The sequence below is a fragment of the Catharus ustulatus genome, chromosome 3 (genome assembly GCF_009819885.2).
Source record: "Catharus ustulatus isolate bCatUst1 chromosome 3, bCatUst1.pri.v2, whole genome shotgun sequence".
Taxonomy (NCBI): domain Eukaryota; kingdom Metazoa; phylum Chordata; class Aves; order Passeriformes; family Turdidae; genus Catharus; species Catharus ustulatus.
The window spans coordinates 2,378,809-2,398,058 of NC_046223.1; the positions used below are offsets into that span (position 1 = coordinate 2,378,809).

The following is a 19,250-nucleotide window of genomic DNA, read 5'->3' on the forward strand; positions in this document are numbered from 1 at the left end:
AACCTTAATGGGTTTTGTGATTGCTTCCTTGGGAGGAGACTTTAAGGAAATGCTAAAAGATGTATTTAATGAAAAAGAAGCAGATCAAAGCCAAGTAGTTTTTCCTCTTCTGTTGTTTGTTTTTTGCTTGTTTGGGTTTTTGTTGTTGTTTTTAAGAACCAGTTTAATCAGAGTTTGGAGGTTTATTATGAGTGGAAATTTTGATGTAAAACTTGCTCATAGATGTGGAAATAAAAAGCTGAGCGTGGATCTGCATGCCCCAGGTGCCTCTCTGCCCGACTGGCTCATATCTGTGAGTCCAGGTGAGAAGCTCCAAACCATGGCATGCTCTGTTTGGAGGGGGATGAGGAAAGACCTGGCTTTACCTGAATCCCAAGGATATTGGTATACCTATGAAAATGTGAATCAGAGTCTGTGACATTTTAATGTCTTTAGGAGTGCAGAGCTCTTTTGTCTGGGCTGTTCCTGTCCTGGCTGCAGGAGCCCGAGAAAGACTCAGGCACTGCTTAACTGGGAACTTTACTGGGCAGACTGGAGAGGTTTCCCTCTGTCCCAGCATCCTGGTGGGGAACCCTGTGTGTGTGGAGTTAGGAGTGTGGCAGTGCAAACCCCAAAATGAGACATAACCAAATTTCTCCTTCGCTGTTGTCATGGGCAGTGACCCCACACGAGCCAGGCTGGGCCCTGCAGTCAGTCCTGGCCGTGCCACTGTGAGTGCAAAGCCTCAGAAATCTGAAATTGTGTGTGCAGGTGCTGCTTCAGCTGCAAGTCAGTAATTCCACATGGGATAATGGGTCTGTGCTGGGCAGAACCGTGGGTTTCATTGCAGAGCCTGGCACATGCAGAGAGTCCATCCCTGTCCCTTTTACACCTTCACTTTTAGTTTGGGTTCACACCACGTTTGAAAGATTTCCTTGGATATTCAGCTCTCCCTGGTAGCAAAACTGAGCAGGTGAGTGAAGGAATAGACATGATTCCTTACAGAGCATGTCTGTGTGTGTATATATAAATATTTACATGTGCACCTGTATGTATGTAAATTTGGCAATATATAGAATATTTCTGCCCCACTTCAGCTGGTTTGAATGTGGGAGCAGGCAGAGGGGGCACAGAGCGGGCAGTGCCATGCAGCAGGAGTGTGGAAGGATGTGTGGACACACAGCTAACGAGAAGGGAAGTGGCTGGAGGCTGAGGGGATATAATGGTCCCCAATGTGGCAAGCACATATGCTGCCACACAGCAAATGCAAAGTGCCACCACCAGTGACAAGTGGATGGCACCTAAGGAAAACAGCTGTGCCCAGTGCCCAAATGCAGCCAGCCTCCCGACCCTGGTGTCCCTGCTCTGATGTGGATTGAAGTGGGCAGGTCTGGGAGCCTCCCCCAGCACACTGTGCAGTGAGAACAGCTCAGTAAATCTCTGCAACACCTCTTGCACGGCTGCCTCCTTTGCATTTGCAATCTTGCATTTGTGGGATTGTTTTATTTTGTTTTATCTTAATTTATTCTGCTGCACTCAGCATGGCAGGAACACTTTGATTATCTGTGTAGATCATTGCATGGTTTAGTGCAGTTCTGTGTACAAACCCTCCCACATAACCCTGTTATTTGTTAATAATTTTTCTATTTTGAAGAAACATCCTTTGACACCTGAGCTAGATCTGCTTTTCTTAGGCATAAATTTTGTCCCTGGTGAAGAGCATCTCCCTGACTGGTCCCATCCCCTCTGTATATATTTGAATATATAAAATATTAATAAATGATGCCAAATGTTTAATCATATCTGTTTGACTCTACGAGGCTCGGTGTATGTAGGCTTTCCTGTTAACTGCCTCTGTGATATCTACATACTGCTGATTTGTTGTTGAGCTGGAGTTTTTAAAGCAAAATAAAACTGAGGTTTGCAGTTTGATTTGAATTAATCAGGTCTGATTAGACAGGAACACATCAGGCTGTTCTGGAAATCCCTGAATCTCTCTAATTCAATTTCATGTGTTATTCAAAAAGAAATAGTTCATAGCTTAAGCAAAAGTGCTATTTATTTAACACTGTTTTTTTCAGAGTGCTAAATCTTATGGAGGGGGGCATCGTGATGATGTTCAGGGTGTAGGAAAGAAAGCATTTTGTTTTATGAAAATACAGATATTTTAGAATGGAGTCACCTGCTGGTAGATCTCATAAATGTACATAAAAGGATGCTCCCTAACATTATTAGTTTGTTTTTTTCTTCCCATCACCCTGACTGTCCATCTAGGAAGCTTTGATAGCTGGAGCCACCAAACCAGAAGACTGTATTTAGTTTAATAAGCCAATTTAAAGAGAAAGGTTGGAATTATGTATGGCAGAGGACAATTATGCAAACTAAATGATTCTTCAATTAATAATGAGATCCATGAAAGGCAAAGGAGACAGGAGGAGGAGAAGGCTCCTGGTTCCCCAGCAGTGGAGGGACAGGAGCAGGGCAGGGGCAGCGCCCGGACAGGAGCTGGAGGGGCTCTGCTGGTGCCGTCTCTTCGGGGGAAGGCTCCAGTGGGAGCTGGGCATTCCTGCACAGGTTTTTCTGGCATGCTGAGCTCTCTGAGCAAGCAGGAAGCCGTGAGTGGGCTGGGTGAGCACCGAGCACGGTCACAATCCCAAGGAATCCCTCCTCCTTGCCCTCTGCAGAGATGCAGCCCCCGCTGCTTGGCCTCCCCGTGCAGCTCTGGTCCTTCTGCAGAGCCTGGCTGGGCTGTGCTGAGCTGTGCTGAGCCCCAGCGAGCTCTGAGCTACACACGGGGAACAGCAAACAGTGCTCAGCCCGAGGAGCCGGGGGGAGAAGGGGAAGGAGCGATTATCGGCGGGATTGTTCGGGAGGGCAGTAGTGGGAGGTGCTCTAAGTGACAGGGATTCACTATGGGACGCAAATCACTTAAGGCAAAGCCATTAGGATCAATTTAAAATAGCAAAGAGGGAGGCTAAAGTGACAATAGCATATTTTAATTGAAATCACAAATATCATTCTGCAAGATCTGGTTTAAAAGACCAGGCAGAGTTACTTTATCTGAACACAGGAAAAACTTCTCAATTTTTAATAATAATAATAATAAAGCAGTGATAGAAATGGAACTATGTTTTTCCAAAAAATCCTTAAATCCCATCTATAGATATATTTCTATTCTAATATTCTCTTTTTTTCTTGACTTGATGGTCATATTATAAATGGAATTAACTACATTACTAATGCTTTTAATTTTATTTTAATAGAGCCTGGGCTGAAGCATGGAATCAGCACATATCCCATTAGAAGAAAAATACAGTTACAGGGACAAGAAATAGCATGTCCAGGTAAACATTTATCTGTGTGTTAGTTTTCTTTACTGAACTGAGTAGCCTGCATGCAGAGCCTGGGTTTTTAAAGACATTTTTCCAAAGCTGAAGTCCACATGATGAGATTGTTACTGGTTTTGGCAGCAGCAATGTGAACTTGGTAAAGGAGCCTGGCATGGGAATCCACCGAGTCCTGACATATCCCATTTGCCCCGAACTCTTTGATTTCTGCTCACAGAATCTGACATGTGTTGGGCATTGACCTTGCTCTTTTAAATAAGCTTATTTTAGAAGACCTCTGCAGAACGCTGTGTGTTTGGCCTCGATGTAAGCTGTTAGGGAAATGTAGTACAAACACAGAAGTTGTATGTTTTGAATGCCAGAGATGTTAAGCAGCAGAGCAGTTGGTAAAAGCTGTACTTCTGACTGCTTTCTGTGCTCTCAACATGTGCCCTGGAAGAAAAGAAAAATTATTTATCCTGCTTTCCTGTGAAGGTTGTTATTTATTTATTTTTAGCAGGAAGTTCAGGACCAGACTGCTTTTTCAGTCCTAAATATTCCAACTTGGGCTCTCAGACATTCAGTGGAGCAGAAGCAGGTTTTTTGAAAAGTGGCTGTTGGGGCTGTCCCAGGTCAGAAAGCTCAGAGGGTCAGAGTCTCCCTGTGCTGTGAAATCACCCCTAGAAATGTCTCTGGGTAGAGGTGCTCAGGTACAGGAGTGACTTTCCCTCACCTGTGTTTTAGGAAGGGCTGTAACCTTCCACATGGAGATGGTTTCTATTCATTGCAGGGCAGCAGCTGGGCTGGAAATTCAGTCCAAGGGCTGCAATCTTGCAAATGCCAGCAAGGAAAAAAAATCACTGGGCCCCAATGGCAACACAGATGGGAGAGGGGTTGGAAGTGCTTTAAGAAACAGGTACAAAAAACATCCCTCATTCAGCCTCTGTCTGCTCAAGCCACTGGAAAACTCCTACTAACCCCAGGAACAGCAACAGCAGAAGGAAACCTGGAAACACACCTGGGATGTTGATGTGGTACACACACTCCTGCACCCTTGCCTTGGGCTTTGAGCTTTGGAGCCTGGAAATTTGATTAGCTGGACAATATGTTCCCAGAAAGGGTTGCTGAGTCTCACCATACTTGAGGAAGTGGCAGTAATATTCTACAAAAAGGAAAGCAGGTATCCAGTCACCAAAATAAAAGCAAATTTGAATTTGTGGCTGTTGTGCAGCTCTTCAGGACAAAACGTGGCTCAGTGTGGAGCAAGGAGAGGCAGCTGAGCTGTGCCAGGACATTGATAACCCTGTTGCACAGCTCTGAGCACTCAGCTCAGCTGGCTTCCCAAGCCCCCAGGATGGGCAGGAGCCCACCTCTGACACTGGGTGAAAGGCTGGGAGTGTTTCAGGGAGCATTTCCTTGGCTAAAGGATTGGATTTTCCCCCTCTCTGCAAAGCCTCCTCTCTGATTCAGCAGCAGCACAGGGAAGCCCTTCTGTTCCATGAATAATTCATCTCCAGCGTGTGCATGGGTTCAGAGGCTGACCCAGACAGTTTTTAGGGAAATAAGTGAGCATCCTGCCATTGGTGCCAGTGCTGTGGCTGCTCCATGGAGGATGGGCTGGAGCTGTGCCATCAGTCAGCAGGAGGGATGGCAGAGCTGCTGCCCCTCCTGCAAAGGGGGCCTGCCTGAAACTCCCTAAACCCTCACTCACAGGCTCGTTTTTCCAGAGATGTGGCTTTTATTTGTTGTGAGTTCTTCATACAGAACAAAACCTAAATAATGGAACATATTCTGGGCTCTGGGCAGATAAAAATTGAAAGGGCTGGGGTGTTTGTGCAAGTGGAATGATAGTGACAAGCACCACATGGGGTCCCCAAGGATGGTGTCGGGGGACTCGATCTCCCAGAAAATGATGAAAGACTCTGATGTAATGGTGTTCTGTGAAACAATTTGAACATAAATGCCACTTTCTGTCCCATTAGCAAATGACTGCCATTGTACCAGCATTTTTTTTTTTTTAATACGTGTTTTGAGCACACTGAGATCAAGAACTTGCATTGTGATGGGGCTGCAGGAAGATTTAAAGGTTGTGGTGAACTAAAAATTGAAATGCAAATCACACTGTCCCACAGCCTCCTGCTGAGGCCCAAATTTTTATAGATCATGTCCTGCAGTCCTGATGAAGAAGCAGTGATCTACCTTTCTTGGGATTCACAAATGAGTTGCAGTCCAAGGTATCATTTCCTACAAAAGAACTATAACTTAGCAGGTGAAAGTTTGTCACTGAAGACAGTCCCAATATTCCATTAATTTTTCCAGCTGCAGTGCTACTAAGAGTCCTTTCCCAGACAGTGCAAACACATCACAGCTCCCCACTCTGCAACATGCTCTCACTGAATATAAACACACTGTATATACTGATCCTCTCCCTCTTGCTTTTTTTCTTCCCCAGCATGCAGGTGGTAAAACACTGACTGCCATGAACTTTATCAGGAAAAAAAATAAAGAGAAAAAGCTGTGGTTTGGAAGCAGCTGGATGGCAAACTGCAGGCTGGGATGTGGCTGCCAAAACCACCACAAGGAGACTGGGGCATAGAGGCATTTCTGGAGCATTCTGTTTGCTAATTGCTCATGGAATTTCAGGTAAGGAACATCCAGTGTAATTTGTTATATAGGGAATAGCCTGGTTTTGCTTTCCGGTGGCTTTTTTCCATCATTATTATTTTTATTTTCACTTCTTCATTACAAATGCCTGTTTCTCTCTGGCTGGGAGCACAGTCACAGGGGGCTGTGGGGCAGCACCAGCACATACTCCAGGCCCTGCTGTATCCCTGCTGTACCCCAGGGCAGGATCTGTTCCTGGATCTCTCTCAATGCTTCAGCTCTCCAAACCCAGGAATCTGCTGGGGGTTGCCAAGTGCTGCTTGTGGGCTTGGGGTCCTGGTCACTGGAATGTTTGATTGCCTCCTCCAGTAATTAGTACTGACACTGAGCAAGTTTTTCAGAGGTCTCACTTGTCTGGGCTCTGTCTGTGGTGAGGTCACTAATAATGTATTTCCCAATAATATTGTATTTCCCTCCTTCTCTCCACTTTCTTGGCACAGGTAACACAGTGTCAAGGGATGGAACCAGTGGTTGTCCTGCTGCACTTTTCCTGCTTTGTTGTCCTGCTTGAAATGCTCTTTCATTACTTTTTTAATGTGCAGAGAACCATTTAAACATTTTAACTTAAAGTCAATTGCCTCTTTGGTTTGGGAATACAGTGACAGTTAAAATGCTGCAGGAATTTGGCACATCAGCAGTGGGTAACTCTGGTGGGCCCTTCCATGCCTGTTTAAAAGAGGGTGCACAATCAGAATTAGAGCACAGGGAGTGCAGAGAAGCACAGGTTACCCCCTGTAACCCTTGAGGGGTAGCTGAGCACGTGGCTGGTGCTTCTTTAGGAGCACCAATTGGCTGGTTGCAAAAAGAGGTGCTGGGGGATGTCCCTGTCTCTCCCAAATATGCTCTGCAGAGAGAGGCAGGAGCTGCACATCCCTCCCGTGGCTCTGGTGCTGCCAAAGGAGCTTTTTCCATGTGCTACTGTGGAGAGGAAGCTGCTCTCACCCTCACCCTGAGGAAGATGAGCCACAGGAATATACAAGGGGCTTTTTTATAGCTCGGGGGCCAGGAGGGGAAGCAGTGGTCATGAGCTGGAACTTGGCTTGTTAAGTAAATCTCAGGCTGTAGCTGGTTTTAATTTATTTTTTGTTTTATGTGCAGGAGACTAGGCCTTGCAGGCCTGGCTAATATCAAAGCCTGGGGTTTTGTAGATTTTTAATCAAGGTCCACTTTGGGGGGTTCTGCTTTCGGGGCTTGTGGACGTGTAGGATTTTTTTGTCATGTTTTTCATTTTTTCTTGCTTCAGTGTCTGGATTTCTTTACTTCAACTTTTCCATTCTTCTGACTCGAGCCAAGTGAGGGATTTCAAATTACCCAGCACTTTCCAGAGATGATTTTTGTTGTTGTTGTTTGGAGGGTTTTTTTGGTTTGGGATATTTCTTTTTTTTTTTTTTTTTTTTTTTCTGAAGCGGACTTGCAGTCCAGTTTCTCTGAAAATCACAGATGGCATTGCAATCCTACCCCATTGCCTCTCAATAGTTTGGCATTCTTTGCATGTCTGAATAGTTTATTGTTCATCAAATCTGTATGAAAGGAATTTTATATAAATTTTTTTGTTTGTTTCGTCCCTCTGCTGGCAGGAAAAGTAAATCCCAAAGTATTTCAGCAGGTGCTATTAATATGCAAATAATGGAGAGTACACTGGGTCTAATAGACCTCCCAACTACATGGGAGGTGTCGCTGTTGGAGCAAATTAGCTTTCTGTAATTTGCATGCTTTTCACAGCCTCCTGGGATTATATTTTAGATCAGAGACAATAAAAGCATATGCTGTTAGTTTTAAATGTAACTAATTTTAGACTTTGAAACCATTTTAACCTAACTTCTTAGTGTTAAACTGTTATTTGCACAGAAACTTTCCACAGAGCTTGTAATTTGCATGGTCTTTCTGTTCCCCCATTAACTGCTCCATCTCTCTTTCCAGGTTGAAAAAGAAGAAGGGAATCTCTCAGGTGGCTGCATCTTGGAAAACAGGTATTTCTCCCAAAATCCAGATTGTCCTACCCTGGTTCTGAGTCTGCATTCAGGTCCTGATGGGGTCTAGATTGAGGTTTTTTGTATCAAACTCCTTCCCTCCCGTTTGGCATCTCCATGTGGTGTAAATCCATCCCAGAACGCTGCTGTGGCCCCTGCTGGCTGCTCACAGAGAGATGAGGCTGCTCCTAGCATCACAAAATCTTCTTTGCTCACCCAGCAAAGCAAAGAGTCCCTGAGCTGATGTGGCACCAATGCCCAGTGTGGCTGCCTAGCCCGTGCCTGGTGAGAGTCTGTTGGGAAACTCTGGGAAAAAAGGGAAAGAAAAGCAGGGATTTCAGAGCAGGCTCAGTCTGTAGAGTTACACATTAGTGACTTGTTCTGGCACATCATCAATGGCACTTTCCAACTGGTATTGACAGCAGAAATGGCACTGTTGATGCTGTGCTTTGGGACAGTGGGAATGATGGGGCCTGTGGAGCTGTGTCTGTGTTCCAGGTGCTGCCCTGGCTGCTCCGTGCTGGATTGGCCAGGTGGGTGACACAGGGCAGCCACTGCAGCCCTGCCCCTCGTCCCCATCCTGCCCTTGTGGAGCTGGCAGGACCCAATTCCTGCTGCATGGAAGGACTGCAGTGAGGGCAGTGAGGGGAGCTGCAGACTGTGAGCTGTCAGTGTGGGGAAGGAGTGTTTTATCCCCCTGCCAGCATTCCCAGTGCCCGAGGGTGAGATTTGGGAGTTCCCTGTGGCACAGCTGCTCCATGGCTCACAGATCTCTGTGCAGCATGTCCAGATCACTTGGGCTTGTGGGGTGGTGGCCATCCTTTATATCAGGGGGGACAGAGTAGGATCAGGTGTGTGGAGGAGATGGCAGCCAGGTGGGGATCAAGTTAACATTATCAAATTTCTTTCTGCCATGGGAAAGGTGAGTGTGGCATGAGGGGGTAAGTCTGAGAGGGGTCCTTTGAGACAAGAAACTCTTGGGATGCAGCTTTGGTCCTACAGCAATGTGTGGTGAGACTCATGGGGCCACAACTTTGCTTCCATACACTGTCTGTGTGAAACACACCTATAAAACACTGATGGCAGTTTGTTTCCCAAGCTCTTAAAGCTGGAAAATACTGGGTGCTAATTTTTTTCTCTCATCTCACCCTAAATGTTTTCTACCATTAATACCAGTGAACTCTCACTTCTGCTGCTTTTTATTAATGGGATGTGGCTTGCCTGTTATAAGCCTGGGTACTGGAGTTGGAAGCACTTGCTTTATTAAAAAATGAAAACAAAAAGAGAGAAAAAAGGGCTCTGATTACTCAGGTGTCGACAGAAAAAAACTGCGATGTTGTGCCAGATGGCTGCATTTGTGAAGCAGAGTGTAGTCAGAAGGAAAGTGGAAGGAGACAAGGCAAGTGTACATCAGGAGTGTGAAAACATGACCAAAATACCTTCAGCCTTGTTTCACCAACACTGGATTAGGAGGCAACTGTGGTGAGATGCAAGCAAAGAAAAGCAGAAGGGGACACTGTTTGGAAAACAAAAATGTCTTTCACAAAGCTTTGAATTAACAAAAATCAGGAGGTTTTGCATTAAATGGGCCAGTGCCTCAGAGCGAAGTGCCACATGTGACAGAGTAAAACAGAGATGGCAGCAGGTTGTGTCTGGGCTCAGTGAGCACTGGGCAGGATGTGCTGCACAGGCACTGCTGAGTGCCCGCTGTCCTGGGGATTCCAGCACTGCCCAGGGTTTCCCAGGGACGGGTGAGCTCTGCCCGTGCCCACAGCTGGCACCCAGCAGCCCTCGTGGCAGGGTCTGGGTTATGTCCACCCCAAAGTGGGCACTGGCTGGTTTGTGCCTCAGGCTGTTTGGACTCTTTCCTCACCTCCTGCAGGAGCTTCACTCAACTTCTGCTGCCAGGGCAGAGTCCGTGCCAAGCCTGTAAAAGCCGAGCCCTTGGCAGGCCTGGGGGCGGGGGCTTCATTGCCTTTTTATATCCTGAAACGGAGCCTGGGCACTTTCAACTTCACTTCCATGCTGAAGCTTTTTGGCTGTCACCAACAGGGAAAAGTTTAGAACAGTTTGATCTCAGATCACAAATCCGAATTTATTTCTTTTTCCATGCTTAAGCTGGCTCTGCCAGCTTTGGAGCTCCGCGCTCTCTCCTCCTCTGTGGTGTCTCAGGGGAAAAGGAGGCTCTCACACGGACACTCTAAAGGTTTGGCCTCTTGTCTCTCAGCCTTGGTTGTACCTTGGTTTACAAACTTGGTGGTGCTTGGGTTTGTCATGAGAGTCTGAAATCCTGGTGTTTCGTAGGCTGCACTTTGATTAGAACACAGCCAGGAAAATCTGTGGTAATTTTCACCCAAACCATTTCCACACAGCTGTCCAGCCCCAACCCCAAAACTACTCCCCCTTTTCACAGGTGCTCTCTAGCAATGAGCTACATCCAAGGCAGGTTACATTTCCAACAGCAGGTGTATACAGAAAGTGGCAGGAACATGGATCTCCCTCTGATCCTGCTCTGCTACAACTAAAGCTTGAATGTGAGTTTCATTCCTTTATTTTTATAAAAATCTGAATTTCTACACTAACTTTGGATCAAAAGTTTATTCTCCACACCAGGAAGATTTTTTTTTTATTTGCTACAAACTGCATTGTCTTATTTGGGGAGTGTGTTCACAATTGAGAAAGAATTGCCTTTATTAACAAATCAAAAGGTTGTGCTGTCAAAACTGAAATCGTTCCTACCTTTTTATGTGCAAATTAGAGCTTCTGTCAAACCTTCAGCCATGGTGCATTTAATTTGTGGAAATATAAAAATATCTGGCTTAATATTAAAATATTCTGCATGAGGAAGGAAATATTTGAAGTGATGCATTGCAGGCAAGATTCTCGAAAAATCAGATTTGAAAGAAATAAAGTGGTGCTTTAACAGAATTTATTTTCCCTACTTTTGCCAGAGTTCAGAGCAGTCCTTAGAAGTGTGTTGAAGTTCTACAGGTGTCTGAATATCTGGTTGGATCATGGCCTTTGGAGTGAACCAAACTAAATCTAAGTGTGTCCAGGGCAGGGGACATACATCCGCTGGGTTTTTCCTTAGGAAAGGGTCACAAGATGTTTATTTTTTTTAATTAATGGCAAAGGTACTGAGAAACTTTTCAGTCAATTCATTACAGTTGGGGTAAAACAAAAGCAACTATTGGTTTCAGCATGGTAACTTGTGTTTTGGAAGGTATTTGTAGAGAAGATAAAAATCTGATTATCTGAAGCCGGGTCCTGGTTCTATATTTAAGTTTCCAAACAAAGAGCTGTGTGCTCAGCAAGGTGAGGCACTGATGACTGAACTGAGCTCCTTCCAGCACAAAACAGTTTGGGTTTGAGCCTGAGGCAGCCCACACTCACCCTGAGCTGGAGCTGCTGCTTTCTTTCTGCTCTTTGAAGCAACTCATCCTGCTGTTGGCCTGGTTTAGTTGGGAGAACAAGGAAAACCCTGCAGAACCCCCTTTTTAGTGTGCTCAGTGTCTTCAGCTATATTTTGGCTTATTAAGGTTTTTTCTAGCATCCCAGCAGACTACTTCATGTTGGATTCCCACTTTCCTGTGAGCCAGGAGCCTTTCCCGTGGCTCTTTGGGAGGAGGTCCTGTCCAGGCAGGCTGTGTTTGCCCATCCTTTTTTCCAGTCACATATGAGAGTATCTCATCCTGTCTTTGGGGAGGTTTTAATGGGGCTGAGTACATTTCACCTCATTTTTTCCAAGACCTGAACCAGGAACTTCTGCTCTTCTACAGAACTGAGAGGAAGTGCTGTTCCTTGAGGAGCAGCTTCACTCCCTGCAGTGCAAGTGCCATTATCCCATGGAAAGGCCACTGGAGCAGTGCATTAGTGGTGCCTGTGGCCAGTCTGGGATGTGCCCATGGAATTCCAGGGCAGGGGTTGCTTCCAGTCACCTGGCTCCAGTGGAAGAGCCCTTCCCACTGCTCCTGGAGGGTCACAACCACCCACTTCTGTGCAGAGGGAGCAGAAAATATTCAGTGAATTGCTGTCAACTGTCAGAAGTTCCTTTTGAGGGTGAATTATTGCCTGCAGGCATCCAGAGCACTTGGTCCCCTACGACTTTAATGCCCCTGTTGTCAGCAGTGCAGAATTCAAGCATCCAGGCTTTTACATTTAGTTCTGGCTCATCTCTCCAAGGGGGTTCCTACAGGCTGAAAGTGCAGTGCACTGCATGTGCAGGTGTTTATTAGGCCATTAGCCATAATTAATGGCAAGGCAGCTACTGAGGCTGTGGGCTGTCCCAAGCTTTGCCCACATTCTCCTTTCATACCCACACCCCAGCATGAATTATATGATGTTCATATTCAGCCTCTCACCATTAGAGACCAACAAAGTGCCTTGGGTTGGGATCTCCTCTTTCAGGCCATAAACATATGATCCTGCCACCCCATAAAGTACATTGCTCCAGCTTTCCATGAATTCTCAGGCATAGCTGTGGCACGCAGCAGGGTTTGGGTCTGGTCCCTCCAGCTGGAGAAATCCTGCCCAGCACAGTTCCAAGACACAGTGTGGAACAGGCACTGCAGCTTCACCCAAACTGATGAGTTTTGCTTCTGTTGCAGTCACAACTTCATTATTTCTTTAAAACAGTGGACACTATGCTGTCCCCCTACTTCCCTGCAGGGATTCAGGGACAAAGCTCTCCAAATGCCAGAGTTTGCTGTGGTGGGAAGTGCAGAATGGAGGTGAGGGCACTGGTGAGCTGGGCACCTCCCTGGCAACTCCTCCCCTGCCAGGAGTGCTGCAGCCTCGTGCACTTGATCCTTTAATTGGCCCATGTGCAGGCTGGACAACTCTCTCTTTATTACTGTTATTATTATGCAATCAGATACTACTTACCTACAGAACGTGCTGGAGATGCACTATTTATACAGAAACCATGTACACTGAGACCCATTTTCTCCATGGTGATTGCAGATAATGTGGAAAGCTCTGCTTTGATTCATTAGTAGAGCAAAAGACATAGGATTATTTGGTATAATTCACAGCACTTCAAAATGAATATATTTTCATACTACTCTAAATCTACCTCTTGGGCTGGTAACTCAAGCTTTGCTGTAGTGCTGTCATCTCAAAATCGGGGTGGTGCCATTTTTTCACTGGAAAAGGCCAACCTTGGAAGCTCATTAAGCATGGGATTTGTGGTGAGTGACCATTGTGCAGTGTTTGTAAAACTGTTCCGGGCTCAGGAGGATCTTCAGAGTGAAGGGATTGGGGAACCACCAAGCTGAAAACTTGTTTCATACAATGGTTTGGGCTGGATGGGAACCTTCATGATCGTCCAATTCCAACCCCTAAAAAAGGCAGAACTCAGGGGAAAAAAAAATCAAAGGAATTTTGCTTCTTGGGTTGAAAAAGAATCCCTGAGTTAATTTTAATGAGTTCCTTTTGTTCAGGAGAAAAGTATCTTTTAGTATTTCTTTTGGATAAAATTTTGTGGTGCCTATACTTGATGTTGTTTTCTGGCAAGGTGAGTAAGCAAAACTCCTCAGATTAGCATTTCTTATTTCATATCCATTCCTTTCTTGCCTGATCAGGACCATCCTTGGGCTGCACTGACCTAGGCATGACTTCATCCAGGCCAGTGCTGGATGAGCCTCCAAGATTCTTGCCACTTATATTCACACAAACATCCAGCTCCATCCTGTGAAAATCTCTGAGTTTAAGCCCAGTTTTAAAGACACACTTTCAAAAACTCTTTCTAACCAATGGCAAATCCTTATTATTGCCAAGTGTGGGTACAGATTTTTTTAAAAAATGCAGATGGCAATTTCTGACAGCCATTTACAATTTTTCACCCAACCATCATGTGCACATAGACCTCACCACCCTCACAGCAAGGCTTGTCCACCAGAGATAGGATTTAAAATGTCACTGCTTAAGTGATTAAACTTACCTTACACTCCTGAGACCACCATGGGGGGGGGTTTATCCTTTTCTCCTTTCACCACTCATCTCTCTGGGACTTTGCTGGGCACTGTGGGGTGTTTGCCCACCTCTGGAAATCAGCTGTATCATTTACATGTCTGACTTCAGCTGCTTGGTGACCAGGGCTTTTCTTTTAGTACCATGGATTAAAATGTTCCAGTTGTCACCTGAAAATCTTTCTCAGCACATCCTGGGAAAAGGAAATGTGGTCAGACAAGCTTTTCCCTCAGGTCCCAGATTCTCCCACCTCTAAACCTGAGGTCACCCATGTACCTGATTTCCCAACTCAATCCCTCTAATTAGTCACACGTTTTTAAATAATTGTCTGAAAAAATGGACCAGAAATTATGAGGATCATTACCAGTGAGAAGCTGCCTTCACTGCTGCCATGTATTTGCCTCTCTTAACACCTGAAATGTTTGGGAAAAATTTAAGCATGGCCAATGACCACATTTAATGCAGGAGCTTTCACACCTCTGGGCTCTGTATTTATAGCTCTGTCATGTTTCCTTCTAGTACTGACCTGGAGAAGAGGATTTTTTTTTTCCTTATCTGATGAAACAGTTGTCTGTCATGATGTGGTTATTGCAGCACAAAATATTGCCTAAAACTTGACCCTGAACAAATTTTGTACAAGGACAGTTTACCCCAGAATTCCAAAGGAGGTGAAATCCTCCTTGTGCTCTCCAAAGAGGGAAGCTGCTTGGGGTAAAGAAAACTTAAAATCCATCATGGAGCCTCAATTTTACATGCAGTGTCTCTGATCCCAGCTGAAGCCACTCTGCTCCTAGTGTTACTCCACTGTACTTGAAGTTTAACGTGGATTAACATGGATTTTCATTGATGTGTGAGTCAGAAATTTAAAAATTCCATGTAATAATCATTGTGTGTGGCTTGAAAAACATTTAAGGTACTTTCAGCCTTATCAAATGATGCTGTTCAATGATTGTTGCCAACCAAAAAGAGGAATAATTTCTAATTAATTACGACATTCACAAATTTCCCTTTCCATTCACGTTGTCCATGAACATACTGTGATTTTAATTTTTTTTTTTCCATTAGACATAATTATTCCCAAAATCTTTTGTGGAGGGAGGATAACTTTTCCTACCTCTGGGCATGGTATTTGTGAAGCAGACAAGAGGTGCTGTGCTCACAGACTGCTTATTGGGGCTGGTTCTTTTCCCTGATTCAATGGATGTGACCTAGGGAAGTTTCTCCATTTAAGTTAGTTGTGTTATTTGTTCAGAACTTCTCTCTGCAAATATTTTAAATGTTCTGGTTCACTGTTAGAACGGCTGGAGGTAGCAAATGCACAGGAAATATTTCATATGGCAGTGCAGGACTTTATGCTTCCAAAATGCAGACCTCTTAGTTAAGGGCTTAACTATAAAATATTTACTCACTCTGCTGAGTCCCTCATCTGCTGCTGCTCGTGGGCCCTTTATGAGCAGCTACCTGAGCTCCTCCCCACCACTGCAAACAGGAACCTTCACTCTGGTAACTTTTTAAGAGCTGTAGTAAAAAAAAAAAAATGAATGTAAAGAACTGCTGTCCAGGTCCTTTTAAAGTTGAGTGCATGAGGCAGCCCCTGGCCAAAGGGAGGGCTGGGTGGTTTGTTTTTCAGTGAGACACAAAGCCAAGAGGGCTCTGTTTTCACATGCCAATGAAGCCCAAGGTGACAGGAATTTGGCAGAGCCTGATCCCAGCAGCTGCAGGCCAGGATGGAACTGGCCAGGGCATTACATTGAAGCATTACTGAACACAAACCTGCAGCCTGCTCCTAAAACTTCATCAGAAATTAATCCAGTGCCAAATGCCCTTGCCATAGCCCAGTTTTTGGCAAAGTGTTTTTCAGACTAGGCAATAAATATTTTGGTGATTGATTGCCTTCTTTCCAGAAATACTTTGGGGGTGCTAAAGTCTCCAAAATGTGCCCAGTGAGCTGCCAGGGTGAACCTTCAGTAAAAGGTACGCTCACCCAGCAGAGATGCATTTCAGAGCATGTGCTGTACATCATTAGGGATCATCATCAAACTTTATGCTTCAGAAAAGAAAAATAAGAAAAAAGATCAGAGCAAATTATAAACTTTAAAAGCAAATTTTTGAAGTTCAGCTCTTGTGTGCCAACCTCACCCTCCTGAACAACACAACTGCCCCATATTCCAGTCAGTGGGGCTGTTCCAAATCCGAGTTTGGGGGAGCTCTGACCATTCAGGTGCCACAGGAGCAGTGGCTCTGTCCCAGGAGTGCCACTCACTGCGCTGGGCACAGGAAGACGTGCCCACAAAAAGCTCCTGCAGAATAAAACCAAACAGAAAGACCAACCTCTGCCAGACCAGGTGATTTATTTACCTTCAGGTGAAGCATGGCTGTTCTTTGCCACTTCTTTCTGGACAGGAATTGAGCTCTGCATTTTAACAGAAAGTGTTGGAAATAAAACATTTTCAGATGAAGGGAGAAATTCCAAGTTCCTTAAAATTACTGTGAAATCGATAAGTAAACAAACACGGGGTGTTGTATTCAGTCACCTCCCTTTCCTTTTTTTCCCTGAGAAAGCCATTTTCAGCTGGATTTTCCCCAAGATGTTAATATTGTGCTGGCTTTAATGCTGATTGAAGCAAGGTAGCAAGTGGTTATTGCAGGCCTGACATGCCTGTTCTGCCAGGGAACAGCGTGAGCTTTCAGCTCAGAAAACAAGGTGAACTTTGTTGGGTCATCAATCTGCTTTTGCCTGCCTTGGCCAGGTATGTGCTCACAACGAGGATGACTTAATTCAGAATCAGTTTATTTGTACTTTTCTTAGTCAAGGCCTGAGTGATAAGGGTGGAAAGTATTCAACCCCAAGGTTTTTTGTTTTTTTTTCTGGAAAGCAAGTTCTTCTTTTGAAGAACTGGTCTGAAGTTTGTAGCTTTGTAGGCAGTTTGTCTGCTCACAGAGCTGATGTTCCTGATTGTGAAACAAGAAGCTGAAACAACAGAGGCAGGCTAAGGCAATCTTTCCATTTTCTGCTTCCTAGAGTGTGCTTGCAAAGGAGAACAACTCTTTAGTTGTTCCTCTTCAGCACAAATTCCCATTCCATCTCCTTCATTCCTCAGATCTAGTCCATCAGATCAGAGGCAGGAATACAGCTCTGTCTCTGTAATGTGACACAGAACCGGCACTGAAAATGGGCTTTAAATGGTGCCACTATGTTCATTTAGTTGGATTTTGCCTGAGAAATAATATACAAATTAAAGCATTATTCACAAGTTGTGCACCTTAAACAAACCACACCTTTAATGCTCAGGGTCCAAACATTGCTGTTTTCTGTTTCAAATCCTTCACCAGCTGCACTTCCCCTTGGTTTTCTTTCTTTAGGATGTGCGTGCTTGTATTTGTGTGCTTGTGTAGGCCCATGATTGTTTCTACTGCTAAAGCTGGCAACACAGCTACTGTTTTCCAAGCTCAGTTACTATTTTGGCAAAGCCTGGGTATTTGGGGATATGAAAACTGCTCAGCCGCCTTAAGGAAAAAAAATTCCATAGGTTTTTGTTTCCATACTTTCCAGTTTTCCACTCATCAGTTGCAGGCTCGTGTTGAAAAATGTCTTTCAGCCTCGGAATTTCTGAAGAGCAAACCCCAGCAGCGGGGAGCAAGTTCACTCTCTCTGAGCAGGACTGGCTGCTAATAAGGGAATAAATAACAAATAACACAAGCAGATGAATATTAACTAATACCAAAGCACACCTACCCCTCTGAATTGCTTTCCCTGTTCACATTCTTGCCATTTGAGCAGCAGGGCAGCACCAGCTCTCCTCACATATTGCAGCCTGAGAAAACAGCTCCAAAGGGCCAAAAGAAGCAAATAAAATGTATTTGTTATTATGGCTGACCTTAGGCAGGCAGTATGTGGAGCTGCGGGAATCATTCACGGAATCTCTGATTATAAGTATGGTGATAACTGGTAAGACTGTGCTGAACTACTGTGAAACAATTCAGGTAGTCAGCAAACAGGGCTAATTGCTAGTTTGGGGGAGATTATGGGTAATTTACTGCCCACTGAGGGCTTCTACCTAAAAATAAGCTTTTTTTTTTTTCTCCCGTCGGACAGCACTTGCATGTTAATGTAGAATTCCTGATGCAATTACATGTGAAGAGGACATTCAGATGCACTTCCATAAATGCCCTTCTGCTTCTCAATTACATTAACTGTCTTTGTAGATCCTTTGATAGAAACCATATTCTTGACTTTTTTTTAAACAGGGAACAGGCGCTGAGCTAGACTTCGCTGTTATCCAAGATGTCCCGATCAAAGGGCTGAGGGTAACACAATAAACACAAGGAAAGAAACTCCTGGTGGTTTCCAACACAAACTAACGGGAAAGTGTCAAGTGAGCAGCTACTGACAATTCCAGCCCCGAAACCAAATGTTCGTGTGTGAAACTCCACCTTTGAGGAGGAAGAACAAATACCCACAGAGTGTTTTGGCTATAATTACTTCATTTAAGGGGAAAAAGAAAAAAGTGCTGAATTGAGTTTGCTAAAGTCAAGACATTAATATTTTTGGCATGTAAAGATGTAAACCAAATGTTTAAATGAAATGTCATCCCCTGGGTTCACATTTGCCCACTGAACTACGGTGCAAACCCTCCACAGACCTTCATACAATACACATTTTTCAGTTCATTGAAGAAGGCCCCTGCTGCTTCTCAAGGAAAACTAACTTGCAGAAGCAAAATAAACACTGGCATGGCAGTGCAGCAGTGGAGCCTCGGAGCACAGATGTGCAGCACTGCCGGCTCCTCCATCAGATAAGGAGCATCCAGACATAATCAGTGCGGTGTCTGGGACACGGCGCGCTGCGGCGCTGCCCAAGTATGGCCTGACCCACACGGGCGGGCTGACAGCGCTGCACAACAGCCCTGTTATGTCTGGAGCCAAATGTTTGTGTAATCTAGCCTGGCCTTTGAAATAGCCCCAGAAATCGGGGCACAAATGGGGCTTTGTGAGGAGCTGTCAGGGATGTACCTGCTGCAGGGGGACCTGGGCTGCCAGCTGGGAAGTTCCAGTGGCTGCTACAGGGCTGCTCCTGGAGAAAAAAAAAAGATCTATAGATACATACACAAATATATATGTGAGGTGGTGATTAGAGGGGTGAGCACCACTCCTGTGAGGAAAGGATGACAGAATTGGGATTGTCCAGCCTGGAAAAGAGAAGGCTTTGGAGTCACCCCATTGCCTTCCAGTACCTGAAGGGAGCCTGCAACTGAACGTGGAGAGAGACTGTTTCCAAGGGCCTGGAGTGACAGGACAAGGGGGAATGGCTTCTCATGGAGAGAAGGTTTAAATTGGCTAC

The 19,250-nt window shown here is 45.0% G+C and overlaps 1 long non-coding RNA gene across 5 annotated transcripts in view; it reads left to right on the plus strand.

Moving 5' to 3' along the window:
- LOC116994301 overlaps positions 1 to 19,250 on the plus strand; it is a 144,477-nt gene that overhangs the window by 112,216 nt on the left and 13,011 nt on the right. For all 5 annotated transcript variants that reach the window (XR_004417448.1, XR_006162949.1, XR_006162947.1 and 2 more), the window contains 3 exons: positions 3,243 to 3,323; positions 5,758 to 5,948; positions 7,890 to 7,939. This is a non-coding gene — a long non-coding RNA (uncharacterized LOC116994301). The remainder of the gene's footprint in view (positions 1 to 3,242; positions 3,324 to 5,757; positions 5,949 to 7,889; positions 7,940 to 19,250) is intronic.